Source organism: Arachis stenosperma, chromosome 9 (assembly GCF_014773155.1).
Source record: "Arachis stenosperma cultivar V10309 chromosome 9, arast.V10309.gnm1.PFL2, whole genome shotgun sequence".
Taxonomy (NCBI): domain Eukaryota; kingdom Viridiplantae; phylum Streptophyta; class Magnoliopsida; order Fabales; family Fabaceae; genus Arachis; species Arachis stenosperma.
In genome coordinates, this window is record NC_080385.1 from 152,433,105 (window position 1) to 152,444,805 (window position 11,701).

Here is an 11,701-nt window from a genome sequence, read left to right on the forward strand (position 1 = left end):
ACTAACGTATCGCTTGCTATATCTAAGAGTCGCACGTAACACCAAAACAAGCTCGATTTTACTCAAAAGGATATAAAACTTAGGAAGAGAAGAACAAACATCACAGATGGTGTTCGCAAGAACATGAAAATTTACTTATGATTGCAATTAACCAATGATGCATAGAAACAATCAAGTGTGCCAGAAAGAGTGGCAAATCACATTTTAAGAAAGGAAAACTAAATCGTGGAATCTTCAAAAGGAACAATAAAAGAAAAGATGGTGTATTAGGTCAAAACAAGTTTCAAACTAGATTAAAGAAGTACAAGGTGGTAACTAATGTCAATAGCAATGTTCACCAGGATTTAAAAGGAAGATTAGGAATATATTCAAATAGGACATCCATCGATAATGGATGAAAGTAAGAGAAAATCATCCAATCTTCTCAAAGAAAAAATATGAGACAAACATTTCAAAAGAAATGACAATTGCATAAATGCTATCTCGTCAAAGAAAATTCAAGTCAAAACAAAAGATGCAAGGTCATGAAGTTAAGATTAATAGGATCAGGGGCAATTTTTTTTTAAAGAACTAGGTGCATAATCAAGCAAGGATATGCATAAGCAAAAAAGAAGAGCAATAACAGAGAAAATAAAACAAAACATAAATTAAAAATACAACAACACATATTGAAATAGACAACTTAACAGTCATAAAGACTAGTAACTACCACAAAAATAAGTATGTTTCCATAAGTGCCTTTGATTTTATTATCGTAACCTCGGACATTAAATAATTATGCAAATATAAAATTTAATATCTCCCGACTCTAATAGTAGATAAGTTATGTGAAATATGGCAAAAATATAATTAATCTCCTTGTTGTCCTTTATGTCAAAATTTACATATACATATACATTTAAGTATTTAACTCATTATGGTCACTATTGAAAAATACAATCAAATGATTTTCTACCATCATGCAGCTACACTTAGACTTAGTATGAAGTTATAAATAAATTCACATATAAAATAATGATAATAATAAAACTAAAATTTAAAGTTCTAGCAATTAACACATTAAGATCAGTTATAATAATTACTTTTTTGTTTTGTTTTGTTTTTAACATAATCCAAGCACACAGCAAAATAATTTAAGAATTTCAAAAACTTGATATGGGATCATATTTTTTGTGAAAATAAAATACCAAAAAGAGAATTCACCTTCATAAATAGTTAACTGAAAGGAGAATAGAATCATTACCAAGAATGAAACACATCATCTTATGATTGCCAAAATATGTTGACCAATAAGATAATCATTTTAACTTTAAATCTATAAACATGAGAATTAGCCGTATATTTGACTTTTTTTTCCCAAAATAAGAACAAAACTTCGCAAATGTCAGATGAAAAAAAAACACCAAAGGAGATATGAGCCTTTTAAAAACCATGTTAAAAATAGAGAAGACAATAGCTGTTGTAAACTTTTTTTATATGTGAGTCAGTAGTTATAATATACTAAAGATTATCTTATATGACAAGGAAGGAAAATTCTAGTGCTAAAAACCAGTATTATTACTGTAGGCAAACATGAATTAACACAATAAATTTTTTTATAGTGGAATTCTCTATACTTTTGGCAGAACAAATTGTTTGTTTTTAAAAACAAGAATCAACAATCTTTACAAGACAAATAATAAGGTTCATCAAACCAAATAATTTGCATCACAGAATACATTTCTATTTCTAGTTGTCATCAGCATTTTATTTTCCTTAACTCCATGCTAGTATAAGAAGTTTTAAGATATCAAATCCAATTATCTTCTTATTCCAGAATCATCCAGCACAAATAAACATTTTTTAGCTAAAGAAAATTGACTTCACAAGTTTAATTAGATGATTTCACATTACTTGCTTTGGAATACTTTTATTATAATTTATTGTGCAAGATGATGAAGAAATTCTATCACATGTCATGTAGTATTTATTTAATGCATATTTTTCATAATGCTCCAACATAAATAACTATTAAATTTATTTATTTATTTATTTATTTATTTAACTCTGACATTATCAATAATACACTTTCATATTTTATTCCATAATATTTGCAAGTTCTAGATTCACATCAGATTTTACATATCATATTATTAAATAAAAAAGCACAACCAAATTTTTAGATTGAAAAAGATCTTCGATCCAGCTAACTGATCAACAAATAATTCACTATACTTACGCGGCGAAAATCACTAATCCAACAAACAATAATAACACTCCATTTATATGTTTTATCACATAGTCATTCTCCTTAAACAACTAAATAACATTTTTTTTTAAAATTATTAAATTAAAAGAAAGAATCAAAAGTAAATCAAAATTATGTTATAACTTCGAAGATTATCAACATAAGAAGAAAAATTCTAATATCACTTATCAAGTTCAAAATAAAGCATTTCGATCAGTAACTCGGCAAATTCATGCAATTCATAAATTCAAATATTGTTCTATAAGAAAATTAGGTAGCAATTTATCGCAAATATCGATCGAATCTTCTAAATAATACATGATATCTTGACATAAGAAATCATTGAGAATACGAAGACGAAAAGATTAAGGCATATATCCACAAAATCGGAAAAAATTAGAACTAGCTACAAGAGAAATCACGAACCAGAACCAAAGCTGAAACCATTACTAAAACACGTTCGAAAAAGTTTACGTAAGGATAAGTCGAGATTGGATACAAAAGGATAGGAGTAGTAAGAAACGGCAGAAGACACATGATCACAATAATCAAAAGACAACAATGATATAGAGGACAAAGAGAAAATTCCTTTGGGCTTTTGATAGTGCCACAATTTGTACAAATAGGCTCGCTTTTATTTATACAATTGTGATCCTATCATAGGACACTTGCTCTATATTCACAGATTAAACCTAAGCTCTGATACCACTTTGTCACGACCCAAAATGAGTCATAACCGGCGCTTAGAAAAATAATCCCTAGCAAGCCTAATAAACTCAAATATAAGTTAAATAAGAAAATTACAAATATTTTACAAATTATTCTAAAATAAATAGTTATACATATTTAACAAAAATTAAAAGGATCCCGCTAGGGAGACAATGGACTATTTGTACAATGTGTACAATGGGTTATTGAGTTACAAAATGAACATCCTCATACTATCTAGAATAACCATCCGAGTACTAGGGATAATAAACATCTTCCCGGAAAATTAAATTAATTTTAGGGTTCACCAAGGATCGAACTCTTGACCTTTCAGATCTAGCGCTCTAATACCATGTCATGATACCACTCATCCCAAAAGTTTCAACTGATAGAAAAAGGTAACATTAATGATTATATCTCTAATACTCCATAAACCTCTATTGTACACATTGTATAAATATTTCATTGGCTCCTCATACTTTTCCAAATTAAAATAATTGAGAATGGTTGGATCCTGCTTGTGACATATGGAGCATACACATTTAGGAATTCAAAAAAAAATAGATACTTATTGCAGATCGTGACTCTTGATTAGAAAAATCTCCCATAGTCAAGCATTTGTTCCTGAAAAATATTTGTAGAAAAAGGTATGAGTTTTGCAATTCAGTGACTAGACAATACATCTATAATCCACATGAGACCATATAAATATTATTATCAAAATAATTTTAATTAGAAAATAATAATAATAATAATAATAATAATAATAATAATAATAATAATAAGAAAATTCTCATACAGAAATCAAATAAAAAATCCACACTTGGGCGGCTACACCTCTAAGGGTAACCCTTTCCTCTCCTGTGTCCTAACAGAATAACAGATCTAACGTGTGGCCTACACGTTAGGCTAGCAACACCCCTGCTAGCTGGGTCTGAGTTAGATGCATCTAAGTTAATCTCATAACCGCCGTTAACTATGTTTTTTTAATACGAGCCTCCCAAATCAATTCAAAACATATAATTTCAAATACAACAAATCATTGATCTTTCAAATATATAAGATATCGAATCAAATCAAATCATATTATACTTTCTCATCAAAAATCTTTCCAATCATACTTCTTCAATCATAAGAAATTTCAAACATATTTAACAATATCTTTAAAGTAAGTACTAACAAATACTTCAATGCTTCAAAAACATATTTTCAAGTAAAATCGAACATTTTAGAATAATACAAAACTTCCTCAAAAATATATATAGTCTCATGTATAGTTCCAAAAGTATAAACTTCGTAAAAACAAATTATTTAAATAAATCAATTATACTAATCAATTTAAAACCATTCAAGGCAAATATAGTGAGTATAGTTCAAAGATCATACTAATTATAGATCAAAATAATTATAGATGCACATTCAAACAATTATAAATGTAAAGTCTACTCACAACTTGGTCTTAAGGGACCGAAGAGACCAAACCCGAAGTGCCAAATTAAAATGTGAGAAACGTTGGAATAGAATGGAACAAAAGGACACAGAATTTGGATCGAGCCAATGGCAGCAACTTCAATTCAAACAGCAGCAACGACTACGTCGCGGATGTAATCTCGACAACACCAGCAACATCGCTACCACTTCTAGCCCGTAACGAACAACAGCAAAAGCAAATTAATCGAGAAAAAGGGCATAAAAATGGAGCGAGACAGAAAGTAGATAAAAGCGAAACATGAATAGAAAGAGATGTTAAGTACAAGAAGAATGGGGTTTGTTTTACCAATATAAAGGTATAGCAGTGGTGGCTACTGGCGGCAACAATTTCGACGACTCCGGCGGCAAGTCGGCAACATTCATGGCCCTAGAGACTCTAATAACCAATGGAAGACTAAAAGCAGAAGCAGAGCAAAACAATCCCTTCTCTGGTGACCTCTTCCACCTACAACGGAGGCAACCGCAATGAAAGAGGAAAAACAGAAGGCCGGCTCTGTGTTGGGGTGGTGGAAGGCAGCAACATTTCTGTGACGAGCTCCAGTAGAGCTCTCCTTTGTTTCTCCCGTTCGCGCCCTCCTTCTCTGCCCTGTTTGGCGACGACGATGACCTCAACCGGAACGGCGACGACCTCGATCAATGGCAGCGGTGGTGACAACACCCACCACCATCACCTCCCTTCTCGGCGACGAGATCCATTGCGTTCTCCTACCCCTTTCACAAAGTCTTTCTCTTTGGGCTCCTTGGTGGCAGTGACGATGACGACGACTTGATGGCGGCAAAGACAGCTCCTCCTCCCTCTTTTCCGTTGTGGTCTCCTTCTCTGTCTTAAGCTCTCTCTCTCTCACGCATCATCTCTTTCTTCGTGCCTCTCTGTGACTTCCAACTGCGACGACGGCGTGGCCCTCACCGGCATCATCCTCCTTCCTCCTCTTCTTCCTTTCTTCTCCTCTTTTTCTTTCTTTCATCCTCAGCCATGTGTGTGTTAGGAGAGGGCAGCTGTGTGTGTTTGTTATGAAAGGGTTTGTATAGATAAAATTAAGGTTAGGTTTAGAAAAAGGGAATAAAGAGTAATGTAAAAATTTTGATATAGTTAGAGAGTAGGATAATAATAAAATAAATCAAAGGTAAAATATTTCAAAGAAAAATTCGGGATGTTACATGCTATGTCTTTAATCATGTAGCTAGTTAGCGTGTTCAAATGAAATTGGCCAATTAACGTAGATATAGTCCATGTATATCAAGTTATCAACCAATAATCTGTAGCTACACTTGCCACATGTTTTCCTTTCCACAACATCTATATAACTTTCTGCTAACTTAATTAGTTGATGCTCTCAAGTTGTTTGACTTAAGATTTGGCCTTTCCAATCAACTTGCAATTCTTCATATTTGTTCTTATCAATTAGTTATTATTAGAGATCCATTTTCGTTGCTATTGCATTTCGCTCTCAACCCTTTCTCTTTTCTGATCTCTCACTCTCACACATGTATAACTAGCTGTTTGATGAAATAATATTGGATTATATAGTTTAATTTAATTTGTAAATTATATGTTGCAGTTCAATAAAATTTTATTTCGTTAGTTTGATTATAAATAAACCATATTTGTTTGAATTTCGTTTTGTCAAATATATTATAATTAATAAGTGAATTATTTAAGTTGTGTTTCCATTTTCTTAACCAGATAGAATTAAATATTATTAATTAAGTGATGGCAGGATGGCACCATTTTAAAGCTCATTACATCATATATATAATTTTGTCTCGTTGCAAATAAGGTAATATGATTTTAATTTATGTTATGCTATCTAGCTAGCTAGCTTCTATATGTGGATCTTTGTTTTCATCAAAAATTCTATTTTGTATGGTAACAAGTTCTAATCTCTTCTGAACCAAGCAAAAGCTTTAAGTAGAGAATCAGGAACATTCACTTAATGCAACTAAAGATCACTTTCATGAGTGTGGTGCAATAAATAGTGTTTGATGGTACGGTCTGCTCATCATAGATTTTTTTTTTCATGATATTTTTCAAACTCAGCAGGCCAATGAGACTAATTTGTCATGAATCTGAATTTTATTTAAAAATTTGTCGCTGACTAATAAATTATTGCATATATAAGATGAGATTCGAACTCTAAATGTTGATAGTGTTTGTCATACAACTTATTACAAAATGTACTATTTAATTTAAAAATTGATTATTAGATCCCAGCTTGTTATAGAAATTTGATAGGGATATTGAATTGACGAGGACAGTAGTAAGTTGTCTACTGTACTACCCTCTAAAATGGCTAAAATAGCATTCAAATTAAACCGGCCGGGTAACCCATTTTATCATATGGGGTACTCAATAAATAATGCTACATGTATATATATCCACCAAACTTATATATCTCACACTTTGCATGCATTGCACCAATCAATAATAACTTCTTTTATTTTGTACATGTTTGTCTGTTTATTATTTATATATATATTTGATACTCAGTGGATTACACTAATATTTACATGATTGATATCTAATATAAAATCCAAAAAACAAATAAAATAAAATCTTGCAGCTTCTTACTTATCTCTAAAATAAGCGACGCAATTACGAACAAGTTGGCCAACAAAATGGACCTACCATTTACCATGATTACATTCTTAGACTCGAAAGTCCACGCCTCTTTTCTTTTTCTTCATTTTCTATCCCTATGAGAGCAGCCAATAAGTCCACTTTTAGAGAAAGTGCTTAACCACCAGAAGATAATCCCCCACTTATTTATTCTTTTTTTTCAACTTACGCGACTTCTGATTTCCAAAACTTGAATCCTTGACAAATTCGTTCTTCTAAGTTCTAACCACCACCTCATCATAATCATTCTATTGACAGATAACATAGATTTTTTTTTTCAATTAGCTTTTAAAAAATTATGTAATCAATCATATATAAATTAGTATTTAATAATTATTATTTATATTAAAATTTATTAATAATTATAATATTTTATTTCATAATTTTTTTATATTAATCGGTCAATCATCAATAATTAATTAGTATTATATTATATTATAATGGATTGCATTTTATCATTAAATATACTGACGTGGTACGTATTAATAATACTAGTTTGTATATATTTTTTTTAAAAAGTATTATATATAAATTAACATTTAATAAATATTTATATTGATATTTTTCAATAATTTTATTATTTTATTTCATATATTTTTAGTAATTATTATCATAATTTTTTCTTATAATTTAATAAATTAATCATCAATATCATTAATTAAACAATTCTAATTCTACAATGAATTATATATCTTAAAACCAAACATACTTATGTGTCCCATTATGAAGCCAATTTGGATACTGTTTTTTTTTCTCAACTATTTTTGAGTAAAGTATTATGTAATCAAAAAGAGTTTAAGAGTCAGCAGAATTTATTATTTTTTACTAGTATTTTTAGTTATTAATTCAATTTTTTTAGTTTAGTAATCCAATAACATATATTTAGCCTATATTTTTAAATATTACCAGCTAATTGTTGACAAAAAATAATAAATTCTGCTGACCTTATAATGTTTCTCTATGTAATCAATTATATACAAATTAATATTTAAAGATTAATTATGTTGAAATCTATTAATAATTATAATATTTTATTTAATATTTTTTTAGTAATTATCATGATTTTTTTTTTTATATTTGTGAATCAATAATTTTAATATTTTATTTTATGTTCTTTTAAATATTTTGAAAAAATGTTATGCATTAAATAGTTACCTTAGTTATTTTTATATATCTATGAATATTATATATATCTTCTAAATAATCATTGATTTTTTTATACAATAATTTAAATATAATATATTTTTATTTTTGTCTATTAAATTTATTTAAATAATTAGAGATTTATTTATTAATAGTTTTTAATAATATAATTTTTACTATTCAAATCTATATTTTATTATTATTATTATTATTATTATTATTATTATTATTATTATTATTATTATTAATTTAACAACATTTAGTGAATACATATAAAATCCACTTTAAAATTTTTAGTTTGTTTTTTTATAGGTATTGAGTTATTTATTTATTGCATACGATATTTTTTCTTTATTAAATATAAGTACTTTATGAATTTTTTATTTTATAGATTGTTTGGCATTAGTATAAATAACAAAAAAATATATGAAATTATTTTATATAAAATAAAAATATTCGTTAATAACTTATTTTAGAATTATATTTCAAATATAAATATATATCACACAAGTAAATATACTTAGTTCATTACTTCATTTTAACAGAAAATGTCATTAATTTAATTATTAAATGAAAAACAGAAAAATAAAGAATAGTGAAATCTCATCGCACTCTCTAATAATTTCACGAAATTATTTTTCGCCTCTCAATTAACGAAAGTATAATCTTATCGTGATCCCTATCCATTATTTCCGTAAGATATTTTGTCCTTTTTGTCAAAGTCTCTATTAATAGAAGAAGTATAATTTAGTTCGGCTTCTAATTATTACCAACATCTACTACCGTTTTCTATATTTTTTTTTCTCTTCTCCACTATTTTTGGCCACTATTATCACCAACATCCACCATCATTTTTTGTTTTCGTTGTACCACTTTACTGTCATCATTCTTCTTCTTTTTGACCGAAAATCATATCTCTTAGCTTCTCCTATTTCTTTGTTCACCATCGGCAATCCCGTGTAGCCATGACTACTTTCTCTCCCTTTTCTTCTCTTTATCCTCACAATTCCTCTCTCACTAACTTGGCCGTCTCCATTTGGTTTCACACTAAATTCCAAATCTGCATCTCAAATAGAGAACTTTACATCGAACAAATTAAAATACCAACGCACTCCATAATCACCAAATCACTCTTTCACATAAAAATTGATACTTTAAATAAATATCTATACTCAATCATCAAAATTTAGAAAAAGACAACTCGTAAGACTATATCTCAAACCAAATTCAAGTATTTAAACAGATAAAACTACTCAATTGAAAGGAGGTGGCAATAGGTTGGTGCAAAGAAGGTGACAGTAAATTAGTACAGCGATAACAGAGAATGGTAGTGGATGTTGGTGATGATGGTGGCCGAAAAATAAAATTGAGGAGAAGGAGAGAGGAGAGTTAGCTTGGCGGTGTTATGGTTCGCATAGAGGACAGGAGGAAAAAAAAAGAAGAAGAGAGAACTATTTGTCCATTAAATTATTAACTTACCGGTCTATATAGGTAAGATTCGTTAACTCTAGATGGAGACATTAATGGAGAAGACAGAACGTCTCACAGAGTTAATCGTTAGGAGTCGCAATGAGATGATGTTTTCGTTAAGGGACAAAATTTTTTTTTGTGAATGTGTTAGGGGTCCGGGTGGAATTTCACTCCATAAAAGACAAACAATATAAATAGTATATCTCGTTACTCTTTTAATAAATTCTTATAAAACCACTAAGTGGCTAGACAGAGGACACGTATACATACAAATTTTCAACAATAAGTCAACAAAAATTTTTTAATTATATTCTATACTAATTATCATCAATTAGTGGTTATTTATTTTTTTTAAAGATACAAAATTAATGATTATTAATTGTCTCTTGTTACTCTAATTCACCTTTTACTATTTATTACGCAAACACTAATTCCTCTTTTAAAAAAAAAAATCGAAACTCCAAAAAACAAAAAGCACCAAAACATAAGATAAAGAATTATCCAAATTCTAAGAAAAACATACAAAACATAGGAAAAATAATCATTCAAAACTAATAAAAAGAATCATCCAAATTCTAAGAAAAAAACATACAAAACATAAGAAAAAGAATCATCCAAAACTGATAAAAAGAATAATCCGGAATGTAAAAAAAAAAAACATAAAAAACTAGTTAAAAAAATCATTCAAAACCAAATAGGAGGAGGAGAAGAAGAGCCGCAGGGTGGCCAGCGATGATGTCTTGGACGGCATTGCGTGGACAGTAGGGGGACTCGCGGGGGCGTGTTGCGACGAGTGGAGGACTCGCCATGGATCGGAGTAGTTGATCGCGTATCGCGAATGGGACCTGGTGGTAGTTGCGTCGCAACGGATGGAGAGTCGTAGGGTGCGAGTGGCGAGCGATGGGGAGTCGCGAGCGGCAAAGGTGCATCAGGCAAGCGATGAAGAGTCGCGATGGGACACGAGGAGGGTGAAGTAGAAGTGCGATCGTGGCTGTCTTTCCTGCGCGAACGACATATGAGGTGGCGGAGAAGGATGCAAGGACGACCAGCGATGACGTGCGAGGACAGTGCTGCGGCGACGCTAGCAGTGCGAGAATGAAACCGCGGTAGCGTGGGGCATTGGGAAGAGGGATTAGGATTTGTGGTTTTGTGTGGTGAATGGTGAGTAAAAATGAAAATAAATTACGGTAAGTTTTGATTCAAAAATGTCATTAATGTTAATTAATCAAATTTTGAATTTGAAAAAATAATTTAAAATTAATCATTATTAATTGAAATGTTCAATTCTTAGCTGGTGGATACTTGACTTCCTATACTTTTCCTTCTTCTAAAATACTATATATGTAAAATATAAAATATTTTTTAAATAAATTATAATGGTATTTTGATATTTATTGATATTAAAATATAAGTTAATTTTTTAATTATTTTAATATTTTTTATCATATAAAGCAATTAAAATATTTTTTATTTTATTAATTAATAATATATATTATTTTTAAATTTATTTAAAAAATATATATTAAAAATAAAATTAGATACACTTATACGTAATGGTATTTAAGTGTATTTAAAAAAATATTTTTTATTAAAATATAGTTGGATACAGAAAATATGCGTATCGTATGAATATCGATGAGTGTTGTATTCAAAATATATCAAACACGTAAATATTATAAATCATTGAAGTGTCTATATTTTATAGATAATGATAAATTCAAATAGTATATATGAGGAATTGAAGATGGATCTAAATTTAAATTTAAATGTCTCCAAAGTGAAAAGATAAATATTTAGTTTCTATATCACATATATATTAGAAACAAAATAAGTTCTGATACTGTAAAATTATTTATAAAAAAGTCGATTAGTTTAGAATAGGATGGCGAATTATTTGGCCAGTTTTAGAATACAATCCAACTATGTATCCTTAAATTAAGATATGGTTGTACACAAAAAATATGTATATTGTGCAAGTATTAATGAGTATTATATTCAAAATGTAGTAAATATTATAAATTATTGAAGTATTCGTGTTTTATAGA